This window comes from Solanum verrucosum, unplaced genomic scaffold, assembly GCF_900185275.1.
Source record: "Solanum verrucosum unplaced genomic scaffold, falcon-dt-bn FXZP01000126.1, whole genome shotgun sequence".
Lineage (NCBI taxonomy): Eukaryota > Viridiplantae > Streptophyta > Magnoliopsida > Solanales > Solanaceae > Solanum > Solanum verrucosum.
The window spans coordinates 890,326-907,651 of NW_026020033.1; the positions used below are offsets into that span (position 1 = coordinate 890,326).

The 17,326-nt window shown below is 34.3% G+C and overlaps 1 pseudogene; it reads left to right on the forward strand.

Moving 5' to 3' along the window:
• Positions 1-14,017: 14,017 nt before the first annotated feature.
• On the forward strand, positions 14,018-15,100 carry LOC125821613 (uncharacterized; annotated as a pseudogene).
• The last annotated feature ends 2,226 nt before the right edge of the window (positions 15,101-17,326 follow it).

A 17,326-nucleotide genomic window follows, 5' to 3' on the forward strand; every position in this document is an offset into this window, starting at 1 on the left:
AGATTTTCAGTTTTAATCACTCAATTCTTATCAAATATGTTTTTATTTTTGTTTATTCTATAACCACTTAATGTATTTGAATGCTTTATATTAATAATAATGTATTAATGATATCAAGCACTCAATTATATTTACTTTTACATATTTGTTAAATTATCTACTTTTGTGGCATGTATCCAATAATTATTGCCAATATTAATTTTGTGTTTCTTATTCAAGATTTTCTTTTTAAATTTTCTTTATGTTTAGTGTCTTAAAATGTGAAACGAAACTTTTATATTTTTTTTTTGTGTGTTACAAGAATTAATAGAAAAAAAAGTCAATCAAGGGTGTGTTTGGTATGAAGGAAAACATTTTCCGGAAAATGTTTTTCAATTTTCTCATGTTTGGTTGGGTTAAATGTTTTCCAAATCAAACTCATTTTCCTCAAATTTAAGAAAAATGACTTCCCTTCAAAACTTAAGGAAAACATTTTCCAAAACTTTCTTTCAACTTCTAATTAAAAAAAAAATTGTTGACAAAATCAATTTATTTTGTCCCTACCCTCAAACCAGCCCCCCAACCAACCCCCCCCCCCCCCCACCTAAAAAAAATTGAGTTTGTTTTTAAAATATATTTTCTACTTCAAAATTTTATTCCTTTCACCCCTACACTTGATCCCCCCTCCCCCCCAACTCCCCACCCCCTACTCGCCACCCCTACCCCAAATTTTTTTTTTAAGTTTATTTTTAAAAATATTTTCAATTTCAAAATTTCATTTTTTCACCCCTACCCTCGACCCCCCACCCACCCACGCCCTACCAGCCCCCCCCCCCCCAAAAAAAAAATTTATGTTTATTTTTAAAAAATATATTCAATTTCAAATTTTCATTTTTTCACCTTACCTTGACCCCCCCTCACGCACCTCCTACCCAGCCCCCACCCACCCCACCCCTACCACCCCCCCCAAAAAAAATAATTTTAAGTTTGTTTTTAAAAAATATTTTCAACTTCAAAATTTCATTTTTTCACCCTACGCTTGACCCCCCCACCCACCTCCTACCCAGCCCCCCACCCCCAAAAAAAAAATTAAGTTTGTTTTTAAAAATAATTTCAATTTCAAAATTTCATTTTTCCCCTACCCTCGACCCCCCACCCACCCACGCCCTACCAGCCCCCCCCCCACCCCAAAAAAAAAAAATTAAGTTTGTTTTTAAAAAATATTTTCAATTTTAAAATTTCATTTTTTTCACCCCTACCCTCGCCTCCCCACCCCCTACCAGCCCCCCACCCCACCCACCCCTACCAGCCCCCATCCCCCCCAAAAAAAATTTAAGTTTGTTTTTAAAAAATATTTTCAACTTCAAAAATTCAAATTTTCACCCCTACCCTCAACCCACCCCTTACCACCCCCCACCCCACCCCCAAAAAAATTTAAGTTTGTTTTTTAAAAAATATTTTCAATTTCAAAAATTATTTTCTACTCTAGTAAAAATAAAAGATATTTCTCAAAAAAAAAAATCATTCATAAATCAAACACTAAAAATCTTTTTCGGAAAATATTTCCTACTCACCAACCAAACATGAGAAAATAAGTCAAAAATCAACTTGTTTTCCAGGAAAACATTTTCTAGGAAAACATTTTCCTTCATACCAAACACACCCCAAATGAATTTGTGAAAGCAAAGATAATAGTAGTATGAATATATATTTTTGCACTAAGAGTTAAGACTTAAAAAAAATAATATAGAAACATTAATTAAAAAAGGGTGCAAAGATAAAATAGAAAAGGGATTTTGCAAAGAAAAAAAAGACAGATAAAGAAAAGACTAAAATTTGAGAAAATGAAATTGTGAGAGAGAGAGTGTGACAACAAGAAAAGGGCCCCAGAAAAACACTTGTCAAAAGGAAATGGTGCTGTCATACAACTACTGTTGATTGTGCCTCAACCACCATAAATTGGAACTTACAAAAGCATAATTTTTTTTGTGAATTAGTTCTTGAAGAACGTTTTCTCTCACAACAGATTTCTTTATTTGCTCATTTTCCTTTTCGTTAGGTTGCATTTTTTTTTTTCTTCCATTTTTCCGTTCGAAGCTACAAATGGAATTTAAATGTTCGAATGTAATGCCATAAAATAGATTGGCAAATCACCACATGGAATGGTGCATTTGTGAAAGGGAAAAGGATCATATTTGTCCTTGTACTCTCCGAAAAGGTTTCAGGGTCATATTTGTCCTTCGTTATACTTTTTTGATATATTTACCCTTGTCATTTATCTTTAAGACCACAATTACCCTCCATCCATTAAATCCCCATATTCCCAAAAAATTACTAATGCTTACATGGATTTTAGGTTTTTCCTAATTAAATCTAATCACTATTTAATTCATTTTTAACCTATTCTATACGATTAAATCCAATCTTCTAACCAAAATAAACCCAACTTGCTTCCTGCTTAAATTTTCTCTACACAGGCGTTTCTTCTATACAAACAAACAGAAAAAATTATATATCTCCACTTTCATATCAGGCAACAATCAGATTAAAAACAAAAATAGATTTTAACATTCAATCCAACATCTTTTGTTAAGTATATTAGAGCCAACTTTCATGTCTAATCTCGACACACAAAATTGGTTAAGCATTTTATTCAAAAATAGATGTAGTTTTAGGTTGAGAACATATGGGCAAACTTGGGCAATTAGAGAGAACAGAATTCAAAGTCTATAGTAGTGGAATAAGGATGAATATGGGCAGTGGAAATAATGTGTTATCACAGACACAGAGGAACTGCTTGCTGGCTAGATCCCAATTTAACCAATAGTTGGGAATGATGATGCAAGTAACCAGAGAAGGGGTTATAGAGGGGGCCTAACTGATTTGGGTAGCTTAGTGCTTCAGATCAGCTTCTAAGCAAACTCGCTTGGGCTTGACAATACGAGGTGATTTGATCCGTTGCCCGGTGATCTCTGAGCTCTCATACACAGCCTGATATGTTTTCTAATCCTCTCAGATTTTCCAAATCAATCAATAAAAGCTCTGCCAAAATTCACTCCTCTGCTCAACTCCATTGACCCATCTCACGAAGCCACCAGAAAACATAAATGGAAATCCACTGTAGTCTGGACACTCAACGACCTGCTTTTAGGTTTATTTTGGTAGTAGATTGGGCTTAGTCGTGTGGGGCGGGTTAAAATGATTTCAATAGAGATTAGATTTACTTAGGAAAAAATAAAATCCACCTAGGCGCCACATAGGTAATTTTATGTGGGAACATGGGGATTTAACGGACAAAGGGTAAATATGACCTTAAAATTGAATGACAAGGATAAATATATCAAAAAAGTATAACGAAGGACAAATATGACCCTTTCTTGAGAGTACATGAGCAAATATGACCCTTTTCCGTTTGTGAAATAATATGGTACCATGGTGGACAAATTGTTTGTCAACTACTAATAACATTCTGGAACTACTACCTCTGTCAAATTTAAAGATGCATGATGGCACACGAATCAATTGTATGAGAAGTAGGGTTAGAAGTCCCTTTAGAGTTTTCTATACACTTAATTATTAAAAGGCTTACAATATTTCCTCTTTGGAAATTTGGCATGACACATCAATGTAAAATTTCTATTTTGGTCAGAGTATACATCAAATCCTTTTGAATTTGGCAGCAAAACTTACTTAAGTACATTAACTATATGGACCTTTACATATCTTTCTTAACAACTTTTACGTGAATTAAATATCACTCTAAGGGGTGATGTGGCAAAGTGAGTGCATTCACTCTCCTAAAAGCGCGTGAAGAAATTTAAAAAACAAACTAAATTTATAAAATCACACACATGTAATTTTTTATAGGTCAATGTGTAATTAATTTTGTAAATATTGTTTTCTTGATATTTTAATTTTTTTAAGAATATGTGAATTATCTTTATTGGCCCAAAAATTTTAATCTCCTTTTTTGAAATAGTATACATTGAGGCAGTACTCTATAACAATCTATTGTATATGTCTTCAAATTGAATGTTTATGTATTATGTATGCGCAGTTAAAAGTATGTATTTATTTTTGAATTAATTTTTAATTGAATTTGTATACATATGTTAACATTAATATTCATTGATTTGTATTCACCTAATAAATTGATAAACATTTATATTTAATACCTTGATTCATATTCACCTAATAAGCTCTGCTAATAGATTCACCTAACAAATTTATATACATTTATTTGCATTGTTATTCATTATTTCGTATTTACTTGATAAATAAGCATACATTGGTCCTTATTCACTGATCTTAGGCATATTTATATGCCTAAGTTGCCAATAATTACCCATAAGTTAATAAGATTGAAAGATGATCTTTAGTCATTAGCTTAATTTTTGGTGTAACTTGTAATGATTGTACACTTACACACATGATTAGTTGTTTCAGGAACTCTCAAGGGAATTGGAGTCAACTTGAAGAAAAGAGATGTAAATGAGCATGAAATGCGGCTAAGGATGAAGACCCCAGGGCCAGGCGCACTGCTAGGCGCTAGGCGCCAAGGGCCAAATTTCAGAGACGCCTCTCAGGCGCTCTGAGAGGCGCGACGCGCCTGGGTAAAAAGTTCAGAGTCGTTTTCCAGGCGTGCTGCTAGGCGCGGCGCGCCAAGAAGGGAAATTTAGAGGCAAGTTTCAGGCGCGATAAGAGGCGCGACGCCCAAACATGATGCCGACTTTTCCAGCGAACATTCAACTAAATAGGACTCCTTGTTGGTTTAGGATTGGGTCTTAGTTTTTCTAATTATTATAAATAGACCCATAGGGTTAATTAGTAAGGGTCGACTTTTTGATTTAGTGTGTAAGGGCAAGAATTCAAGTTTGGAACAAGTCTTAATCCTTTAACTCTTCTATTTCCCGGAAATTGCTTGAATGATTGTATTTTCTTGTTTTCTAATAGCATGAGTAGCTAAACGCCCTAATTCTGGGGCTGTAGCTACGAATGGATTGTTGATTATTTTGGGTTTTATGAATTAATTCTTAGTTGTCATTATAAGTTACTTCTATATTCTTGTTTTAGTATTTCTTGACTGGCCATCTAGAGATAAATTTATTGTTTAACCTTAAAATCGAGAGAGGAGAGGTTGGATAGACCAGAGAATATAGAGAGCTTGATCGACCCGTTAAGTCGAGGTGATTTGTGTTCAGGAGTGACGCCCGGACGAACAACTCGCTTGGTTACGAAACATGATGAAATATAAATGCTCGCCAGTTAGTCTATTTATCCCCGCTCAACAATGTAGTTAGATAGCTAATTGGAGTAGGCGACTAGAGGTGTGTAGCCCGACTCATACAATTAACCCTGTAAACCAGTAACTTGACAACTGAAATTAGTTCTAAGCCTATAATATGATACATGAGATTCAATACATGCTGCAGCCCTGGGATTGCTTTAAACTTGCTAGAAACATTATATCAAAAATCGTTCACAATTAGTTACTCTCATTTAGTTCATAATTAGTAGTAGTTAATAATTAAGCATCAACTCGTTGAAAAGATTACTTTGACTTTTATTTGTAGAATTAAGTGGTGAATATAAATTAATCATAAGTCCCTTGGGAATGATAACTCGTTTCTTTAAGAATCTATATTACTTGAGCGACCACGTACACTTGCGTGTATACTGGGGAGCAACATTCACCTAATAAGTTACTATACATTGATTTGTATTCACCCAATAAATTGTATACATATGAAAAAAAAAATTCAATGGTAGAATTAAAAATAATAATATTTTAACTAATACTTATTGAAAATAGAAAAGGAACAAAAAAATAATAAATACCTAATTTTAGGGAAACAAGATAATTGAATCCCCACTTTTAAGGGTATCTAGTAACTAAATAAGAAAAAAAATGAAATAATTGAATTAATAATAATAGGAATATCTAGCAACAATATAAAAAAAATGGATCCCTTATTTTAGGGATAAAATAACGTCAAATAAGGAGGAAAAAAATAAATTCTCTCTCCCCCATTTTTTTCAAGAAAAATAAACGGATAGACAGTTTGGCTAGTTAGTGCCAATTTTTTTAGACTTAAAATTTGTTAAATACTTTGGGATAAAAATAATGAATTTTATTCCAGACTTGTACCTTTGTGTCAATTTTTTTTTTCTCTCTTTTTATTTTGTTGTCTTCCCCAATATAACTACTTATCCATTAATTAATAATCCACAAAACACAACACTAACATTTTATTATTGACGTCAATTTCACAAATATAAATTTTCTTAAATTTTGAGTGACTTAATTTGATTTTTTAATTCCCACAAGGCAGTTTCAAGAGGTAGGGGGAGATGGCAGAGATTCAAAGAAAATAATGTGGCATTGTAGTAGTTTTTTTCTAAAATTATTTAAATTTTTCTTGAATTTTTTGAATGACCCATTTTCACAAGACAGATTCGAGGGTGAGGGGAGGAATTCTGAAGGAAATTATTTTATTTATAAGATAAAATTTCTCGAATCTTAATTCATGTTCTCTTTATTTTTTTCCCTATATGTTTCTGTATAATTAAAAATAACTAGCAACATCCATATTTATAAAAGTAAGAAATCAAATTAAACTAAGACTAGAAACTTATTCCTATATGAACTAAACAAATTATAACTAGACATTACTTAAATAAATACAAAAAAATAAGAAATCCTAAACAACTTAGGAATCTTACTCCAACTTTGAATTATATTTTCAACATTCTCTCATAATTCAAAGTTGTACACTCTTATTTTTTCTTCTTGTCATTGTTGGTGTATTGTAACACTTTTCTTCAATCTTCAATTTAATCTTGTCGCCATTGTTGTTTTTGAAAACTTCTCTTCAATCTTTAAATTTATGAAGTTCTTCTCTTTAATTCTCATTTATTTTTTCTTGATTGTGTTGACGCACTTTCTCTCCAACTTTAAAGTATCAAAGCACTTTCTCTCAAACTCACAATATTTTTTCTCTTGATTGTGTTGGAGCACTTCTCTCCAACTTCCAAGTGTTGAATCATTTTCTCTCACCCTCACGATATTTTTTCTCTTGATTGTGTTGAAACACTTCTCTCCAACTTTCAATTATTAGAGCACTTTATCTCCTATGATTCTTACCAAATTCATCAATGGATCCTTTTTCATCAATTGAATCCCAAAGAAACCTCAATTCATCTCCTAGATTCTTACCAAATTCTAGGGTTTCATGTTTATGTTATGGATTTTCTTGATGTAAGTATTTTTCAGCATAATTGATCTATTTATGCATGATTTGATCATAATTACATGTTTTCAAGATATTTCACATGAACACATGCTATATGGATATGTTCACTATGAGCTAAGATTTGGGATTTTGCATGCATTATGAATTTGAAGAGATTATGATTTAAGGATACTTTTGAATAAAGTGGCAACATGATTTATGAAATTAGGCTGCTTCCGATTGAAGTATTCTCATTACGTTTAGTTGCTTTCGATTAAGGGCCTCTTATACAATTATTATGTTATGAAATCATGATATTTTGAAGGAGCAATTTTTATGATTATGAGTCTTCGTGATTGAATTGGTATTACTATATTCTTACCATTTCAAAGACTAAAGATTATGAATATGATTTGATTATACATATTTTTGTTTGGAGTTTATTTAGCACCGAATCAGACTAGTGGCGATTACCCAAGTCCCTGAACTACACACCCTTATAGAATTGTCCTGATTGGACATTATTTAGTGGATCCTCCGAAGATTAAGAACTGGTCCTTACTTTGGAAAGTGGGACACTCTCCTTTTGGTGTGAGAGCAGTACACTAAATTCCATGTTATAACTCACATGATTTATGTCGGTTAACAGTAAACCTCCCACAAAAGAGTATAATTTCTCATTTAGCTTATGTTTTATACATATGTCATCACTGTACTTACGATATGATTTTAGATTATTGCATTGACCCTGCTTATGATTTATGAACTAAGCTTAATTGATTGATATGTTTTACTTGCTCATGCATTGTCACATTTTGAGGCTTATCATGTTATCACGTTTATACTCATGCATCATTTCTCATACTCAATGAATTTTGAATACTGCCACATACATTTTCTTATGCCTATATTATCTTATAACATAGATTCTGACGTTCCTCCATCAGGCTGTGGCTAGTGGATTAATAATCTTTACTTAGCTTTTAGTGAGTCCTCATGGTTCGAGGGTCTGACCATCATACGACTTCTTATGTTCTTTCAGTCATTTTAGTTTCCAGATTTATTTCGTGGGCTAGGGCTTGTCCTAACCACATCTATAAGGAGTAGAGGCTTTTATGTCAGACATAGTAGATTTCCATTTATTTCAGTCTTGTACTCTAATTTTGGTATCACTTGAGATTGTCTATTGAGGTTTATATTCCGCTTTATATCTTTATTAAAGTTGTGTTGATTATCAGTGCCATGCTTATGTCAATTGGCCTGTTTAGAGTCTTTCGGGATTTCATTCGTCATGTCATGCCTAGGGGGTAGTTTGGATCATGATAGAGCAACATTTGGGGGCTATGCTGTAGACTTTGAGAGATCAACGACTTTAAGCCAAGTTCTAAAAGTGCGAGTTTTGGCTTGAGTCTGTAATAATTTTTAGGCATATGGTGTCCAAGGATTACATCTTGGTTGACTTGATAAAGATTGAGGCTATTCGTGATTGGTCTAGGCCTACTTTAATTTCTGAGATTCGGAGCTTCATCGGGTTAGCTTCCTACTATAGGAGGTTTGTTGAGGGTTTCTCATCAATTGTAACTTCTTTGACTCGGTTGACTTGTATCGATGTTCCTTTTGAGTGGCCAGATCAATGTGAGTTGAGCTTTTAGAAGCTCAAGAAGTTGATTACTACTGCTCCTATTTAGACTCTTCCACTAGAAGGTGAGTGTTTCACATTGTATTATAACACATTCGACATTGGTTTGGGTTGTGTATTGATGCAACAGGGCCATGTGATTTCATATGCGTCAAGGTAGCTTAAGGTGCATGAGCACAACTATCCCATTCATGATTTGGAGTTGGCGGTAATAATAGTCACGCTTAATATTTGGAGGTGTTGCTTTTATGGAGTCCAATGTGAGATCTACACTAATCACAAGAGTTTGCACAATATTATGAGTCAGAAAGACCTCAACTTGAGGCAACTTAGGTGAATTGATCTCTTAAAGGATTATGACCTCTCTATTCTATATCATCAAGATGAGATATCTTAACAAACCATTTCAATTCAATGGTTTTTATTTCAAGAGATGGAAGGGTAAAATACTTTTGTACTTAAGTCTTCTCAATGTTTCTTATATGTTAACGAAGAAGAATTCTTATAAAGTTGACAACACCTCCATGAATGATGATCAACTTATTTCTCTTCAAGAAAAGTGAAAAAGAATGATGTGGATTCCTTTCAGTGTCAGTACCATATTCTTAATTGTCTATTTGATAATTTTATGATTTTTATGATAAAACTTACTCTAGTGCAAAGAAAATTTCGAAAGCATTGTAAAGTAAGTATGATATCGAAGAAGCTGAAGCAAAAAACTATGCTGGCAACCGATTTTTTTGTTTCCAAATGGTGGACAAAAAATCAATGGTAGACCAAGCTCAAGACTTTATAATGATTATTAGAGAGCTCATGTCTGAGGAGATCAAAATTGGAAATAACCTTATTGTTTGTAGCTTAGTAGATAAAATTCCATCTTCTTAGAAGGAATTTCAAAAATTTATGTGCCATATACAAAAGCAAACCTCTCTTGAGACGTTGATGGTAAAAAAATCCACATGGAAGAGGAGACAAAGGGCCAAGATGCACTTTTACAATTAGAAAAGAGCAACATAACAATGAATGTAAATTTATTTATTTCAAATAATGCTACTCTTAATTCCCACAAAAATACTTGTATGAAACCTAAGAAGAAATTTTTTAAGAAAAAACAATGATAGATCGTCTCCCAAGAAATATAATTGTGGAAATAACCAAACACAAAATCAATAAGTTCATGATAAGGGACCGTAATTCGCCTATGGCAAGAGTTGGCATATTGCTCGATTTTGTAAATTTCGAAAATATGACCCTACACCACAGACAAACATTACCAAAGAGCCTTTTGTAGCGGTGATTAGAGAGCAAAATATCTATGCCTCAGCCTGAAGAGATTTTTTATTTTTTATTTTTATTTTTCAATTGTAATCTCTAATTTCGTCAACAATTTTAAGGAGATCTAAGCCCACTGCGACAAATCTTTTTACCAGGCCAGTAGTAGTCCTCTTGACTTGTCCCTTCTAGAATACAATAGTCAAATTACAAAGTATAACTCAACGAAATCTAAACAAGAGTTGAGTCCAAAGCTCCACAAAAAGAACATCTCCCTTCAACGAATAAGAACTCTCTTTTTACTAACTTTTATGCACTCTATATTTTTATTTACCCAAAACAAAGGAAGGTCATTGTAGACAGTAAAATTCGCGTCGAGAAAATAATAATCAAGAATGGAAAAATATTGCAACAGTCATATTTATTATTTCAAAGTGCGAGTGTTACAATTTCTATGATTCCTCTGTTCACCTTTTCAAATAGAAATTCAAGGGATCTTGAGCTTGATCTTGAATTTGTCTTGAACTTGATCTTGGATTTAAGGGCTTTAAAGCTTGTTCTTGAATCTTTGATGAACTTGAACCTAAAACTTATCTTGATCTTAACTTTAACTTGAATTCAAGGGCTTCGAGCTTGTTCTTTAATCCAATGGTCTTGATTTTGATCGTTCTTGAACTTGAATGCTTGAATTCTTAAACTTGTAGCTTATAGAGAATTTTATGGCGTTTGTACCACGAGTTTTTTCTAGCTTTTTGTTTAGAATTTTCTATCTCTTTTCTGAATTATGAGAACCCATATTTATAGTTTTAGAATAAAGGAGTTGCGATTGGAAAAGGATTCCCTTCGGCCAATCAGATTTAAGTGACATGGCCTATGGGCTTTATGGAGCGGGCTTGTCATCTTTGACACATGTCATGATACTATTGGCTTCTTGTTTGACTTGGCATGCCACGTCATTTGCCACGTGGCACCAAAAGAATGGGCCTCTAGGATAAGATAACATTGGACTTCGTAAATTTGGCTCATCTATTGTAGCCCAAATCAATTAATTTTGACTTTAATTAAATCCATATTTATTGGACTTGAATAATTAGCCCAATTATATTAATCCATAATTTATTTGGACTAATATATTCATGAATTTAATATAATCTGAATCATGTTATAAATTTATATTTAATAAATTTTAAATGATTACAAATGCCCCCTGCTTCAAGTCCTTAAAAATAATTTATCTTTTGAAGACTAGACTTGAAGTATTAATCACACAATAATTGTATATCGTGTATTTTAAAGTTAACCATAAATATATTTAATTAATATATTATTGCTCCATCATAATTAGATATATATATATATATATATATATATATATATATATATATTCGAGTAATTAAAAAGACTCCATTTAAGTCTTTAACTCACGTGGCCAGTGCCACTTTTAAACTAGATTTGCACTTCCTTTATTTTTTGTCCTTTTCAATTCTTACCAAATTCAACCTAAAATCCTAATTGAAGGTGAATTAAGATAGAAAAAGAAAAAAATAATAATAAAATTTTCCATCCTAGGATCCTAACTAAAGAAGAATTATAGTTAGGATAGGAAAGGATCTTCTCACCGCCTCTTATCATCTATAAAAGGAGGCTTGCTCTTATTATTTTTTTTATTCTCAACATCAGCAATTACAAGTTTTCTTGCAGATGGTTGGAGCTTTCACGAGCATTTATCAAGGTACGTGTTTTTATGCTTTATTCCTTTTTTTGTTTGTTTGTTTGTGTATTCTTCCTTTTTTTTGTGTCTTTCTTTTCAGAGATAAACATAAATAATATTTGTATTTTGCGGAGGCTAAACAATGGAGAGCTTTATCACGATACAAGAGTATGATCTTGAGGTGTGAAGGGCTGTGTTTAATGTCCCCGCCTTGAAGATTACTAACTTGGGGCTTTACTAAATTCCGAATACTTGAGCATAAGGTGTGAAGGGATGTGTTTAATGTCCCCGCCTTGTAAAAAAACACTGCTCTCAAGGCTTTACAAGGAGCCAAATTCTTAAGCATAAGGTGTGAAGGGATGTGTTTAACGTCCCCGCCTTGAAAAATACTAATCTCGAGGCTTTACAAGGTCCCAAATACTTAAGCATAAGGTGTGAAGAGATGTGTTTAACGTCCCCGCCTTGAAGAACACTAATCTTGAGGCTTTTCAAGATCCCTAATGCTTAAATTATTCTCCCCCTCTTAACTACCCTTTTTTTCAAGTTTTATCTTCTTTTGTGCATCATTATAAATAAATATTAACACTTTTTTTTGCAGTTTGAACAATGGTTTTCTTCAAGGATTATACATTCCCCTCTTCTCAACTGAAATATCTCATCATTGAAACAGAGGGTAGCACGGTGGAGACTAAGTTTTTGGTCCAGGATTCTTTAGTTGGTCGTTATGTTGATCCATGGCCACAATTGAGGAACACACTTCATATGAGAAGTTGGACATCCGAATACGATCACAAATCTAATAAAGCCTCCAAAGTGTGGTATCTTGAGAAATCAAATCCTCAACGTACAAATATTGCAAGCACTCTTTCAAATATAGGTCGCCGCATGATTCAAGAGGAATTACATCGGGGAGACAACATTGTGCTTGAAGGTGAATATCATTGCATTCCGGGATACTGGAATGGACAAAAGATGTCTTAAGCAAAAATGGGCAAAGTCTAAACAATGCTTATATTCGTGATGCTGTATTTGCTTCTCTTTTTACTTATGATCGGAACTCCAATATTATACAAGCCTTTTGTGAGGCTTGGTGCCCTCAAACAAATACATTACTTACATCGACTCTACTGGAGAAGCATCCATATCTCTTTGATATTTGCATATTCTTGGTGGCTTGCCAATTAGCGGAGTCCCTTACGAAGAAGTGATACCTAATGCCACAGAACTTACATGTTTTGATGACTGGAGGGAAAGATTTCTCCCCCGAACTTGTGAGTGTATGTTTGTTGCTTTTCATCATCTTAAAGAGGAAAATAATGGTAATATAAGGGTCTCTTTTAGTGAATGGATACAATTTTGGTGCAAGAAAGATCTCAAATATGAGCTAGCTCCCCTAAGGAAAGAGAAGAAATCTCGACGTCTGTCATCTAATCATAATCCACAGGTGAGATACCTACTGAGATAAACACATGGTTAAGTACTCAAGAGATGGTATTTTCTAAGCTTGGAGCGAAACACCAAAAATATGAGACTTATCTGACGACCTTTTTGTCATGTTGGTTGTGTGCCTTTGTATTTCCGTCTGAAGAAGGGAATTTCATTCGGCCTGAAACTTTCAAGATGGCAAGTAATGGCGAGGGGTAGAAGGGTTAGCCTTGCGGTTTCGGTCTTAGCGAGCATATATCATGGCTTAAATAAAATGTCAAATTCTTCACAGTTAGACCATATAAGAGTTTGTTTTCTTATCCACTATGTTTATGGTTGGCTTGCTTATTATCTCAAGACACACTATCCTCTTACTAGTGGACCTTCTCTACCACGAATGGTGGTATATTCTGGGGAAGGTACTACAAGGTTTTTTGACAAAGATGAGGCAAGAAAGCGTGTTCAACGGGGGGAAGTATTGTATGGAATGCAACCATGCTTAGTATGCCTCACCCAACCTATCATATTGATGATGGCAAAGCACCAGAGTTAGAGCTAGCTTATTTTATGAGCCTTCGTTTTAATTATCTTCCATTGAGGAGGGGATGTTCCTTTGTCATTGAGCCATATAGTCCACACCGATTTAGTCGTCAATTTGGTCTCCATCAAGATATTCCTGGCTATTTAGAAAATGATATTTGTGCCGAGTCGTTCGATGAAGGCCTTAGATATTGGCGCATTTGCATATCATGTGCAACTATGTCTAAAGCGACATTTCCTCATGCGGTAGCTTCTGCAAAGAAGCTTTATACTACCCAATATTCATCTTGGTGGGAGAGATCCTATGGAATGTTTCTTGAGGATAATTTGGAAGTTATGGTGGAGAAAGCTGGGTCAAAATTTGTTACCCTTTTAGAAGACAAAAGTCAAGCTATTGAAAAGACACCTTCAAAAGTCAAGACACCACTTGCTCCCCAACATCAAATTAAAAAGCTTAACTCCTTTAAGGCATCTAAGAAACAAGTAGTTCATACTTCTACTGAAAAAGAAAAATGTCCCCAATTTCTCTTCTCTAGTAAACGGGCCTTTCAAGAAACAAACAAAACTAGCAAGGATCGATGTTGGAAGAGGCAAAGGGTTGAACCATCTGGGGATGAAGTGGTTGATTTAAGAGTTGTAGAAGTCCAAAGTGTTGATAGTCCTTCAAGATCATTGACAATTCAGAGTGACAAGATTTTCTTTCCTTTTTTTTTTTTGAATAAAATGACTTTGCTAACCTGCCCTTTTCACTTGTAGGTTAAAGCTGCTGGACATCCACTAGGATTGCCACGTGAAAGGCTACAAGTTAGCGATGAGTCTTCTGCAATATCAAGACCTAAGGCAAAATCAATTTCAAATACCAAGCAAGAACAAAAGACGTCATCTACTTCTCGTGGCCAAACTTTAAAAGGGTTGACTTCTAATTCCAATGAGCTTTCTCGAGTTTTCCCAAAGAGTAATGGAGCTATGTCTGTCTACGAAGGGAAAGGTGTTGTGTTCAACCACAAAAGGAAGTACATCTTGGGTATTTGGGAAGAGATTTGTGGAAAACTTTCCAAAACTTCTCTAGACAATATTTCATCTTACAAAGATGATATTTGTGATATTTTCACGGAGATGAGTGAGATGAATTTATTAGATCTTTCACTATTGAAGAGCTTGGTAGATTCTCTTTTTGATCATGCTACTTCTTATGATCAAGAACACTCTAATTTTGTTGACAAGGCGCATGAATATAAGAAGATGGAGTTGCTTTCCAATGCCAAAGAGCGTCTTGAATTGTTCAAAGTAGAAGAGGGTTAGAAGGCAAAAAGTGTTTCTTCTAACAAGAAATCGCTAAAGAAGGTTAAGCGGAAGCTAGCAACTTTACAAGGAGAGCAAGAGAGACTTGAAGCTATTTTAGAAGTTGCTAAGAAGAATGTTGAGGAGATCCAAGACAAGATTTTAGCTATAGAATATGAGATATCCTCATATGAAAATATGAGTTTATTAATGCCTGAAGATTCAATTCATTTGGAACAGAAAAGAGAGTGCTTGGAGGCTAGTCGTCAAGATTTGACCAACTACAAGTTACGCTTAGATTAGACTTTTTCTTTGTCTTTCCCTTTTTTTATTTTTATTTTCTTTAGCATTTGATTGATGTTTTAGACAATTTTATAGTAATGAAGTTCTTTCCTTTTTTCCCTTCATATCATGCATTTTTATTGCATTATCCAATTTGAATTTGCTCTTTAATTCTTGATTGCAAGCTTTGAGTAATTCAAAGTCATTCCATATTTTGCATGCCAATAAGAATGAATATAGTGCAAGTTTTACATTTTAAGTTTGCACATTCAAACTTGACTTATGAATTTTGTGGAATTTAATGCTTCAACTCGTAGCAAGTTTAAGGACCTTAACTTGTAAATTCATAGAATTCGAAGACATTGACTTGCCATTTTATAGAACTCGAAGACTTTGTCTTGCAACTTGGTTGATTTAAGAGTCTAACATGCAAAGTTATAAGACTTATCTTATTATTTTGTAGGATTTTAAGACTTCAACTCGCATACTTGTCTGAATTTAAAGACTTCAAGCATACTGTCAAAGAAGCTCATATTTTGATAAGGGTTTGCCCCCCCTTCCATTGACCCATCAATACTTTGTACAAGTCTAAAGTTTGATAAAATAAAAATAAAATACTTATGGACTTAACTTCATGTGACAGATCAAGTGGGAACATGTGGTTTTCTTACACTTATGCAACTGAACTTAGGATATATTCTAAGCGCCTACGTACCTCAGTGAAGAGGATCAAGTCACAACGTAGTTCTGGGGGAGTAAGTGATTTTTTTTTTGTTTCGGACACTATTTATACTCTTGCGGTCCCGGAGTGACATACAATTTAGGCTCGTACCTTAAGGAGCATCATCTTACTTCAAGGGTAGTACCTCTTTAGGAATTTTGCATTAATAGGACCAATCCTTACGCCATCTGCATCAACAAGCTTGTAAGCATCATGTGAATACGCTTCTTGTACGACATATGGTCCATCCCACTTTGAGGTAAATTTGCCGCCAGACTTGTGCGAATTAATGATGGATCTTCTTACCGTGAGAACTTGGTCTCCAACTTGGAAGCACCGCAAGCTAACTTTCTTATTGAAAGCACGAGATAGACGAGCTTGATAACATTCAATATTTTGTTGGGCTTCTAGCCTCTTTTCATCAAGTGCTTCTAACTCAGCAAGACGCACTCGAGCATTTTCTTCTTCAGTGAGTCCTTTTTGAATAACATGTTTTACGAAAGGTATTCGAGGCTCGAGTGGCAGGACTACTTCAACTCTAAAAGAAAGTGAATATGGTGTTTCTTAAGTTGGTGTGCGGTATGTTGTCCTAAATGCCCATAAAGCTTCTTCCGTTCTTTCATGCCAATCCCGTTTGGACTTGGAGTCAACTTTCTTTAGCAGGTTGCAACATGATACATAGAAGATTTACGCTGCTTGAAGCCAAAGAGATCACAAATCTTGTTCATTAACTTGTTATCAAATGGCTTGCCATTGTCTGTTATTATGTAGCGAGGGATGCCAAAGCGATAGATGATATTCACTCGGATAAAATTTTGCAACATTCTCTTTCTTCACTTCTTTAAGAACGACAGCTTCAACCCATTTTGAGAAGTAATCTGTTGCAGCCAAGATGTACAAGTGTCCACCAGAATATTTTGGTAGTGATCCCACATCATCCAATCCCCAAGCATCAAATGGCCAAGACGCGATAGTTGGGTGCAATACTTTGGGCGGCTGATGTATGAAATTCGCATGAAATTGACAAGAATCGCACCTTCGAGCATAATCTAAACATTCCTTCACCTGGTTGGCCAATAATACCCCATCCTCTTTATGTGAAAGTGGAGTTTCGATCCAGATTGATGTGATCCACACACTCTTGATTATGCTTCTTGCAGAGCTTGAATTGCTTCTTCCTCTCCCAAACACCGTAATAGTACACCCTCAAATGATCTTCTATATAATGTGTCCTTTTAGTAAAT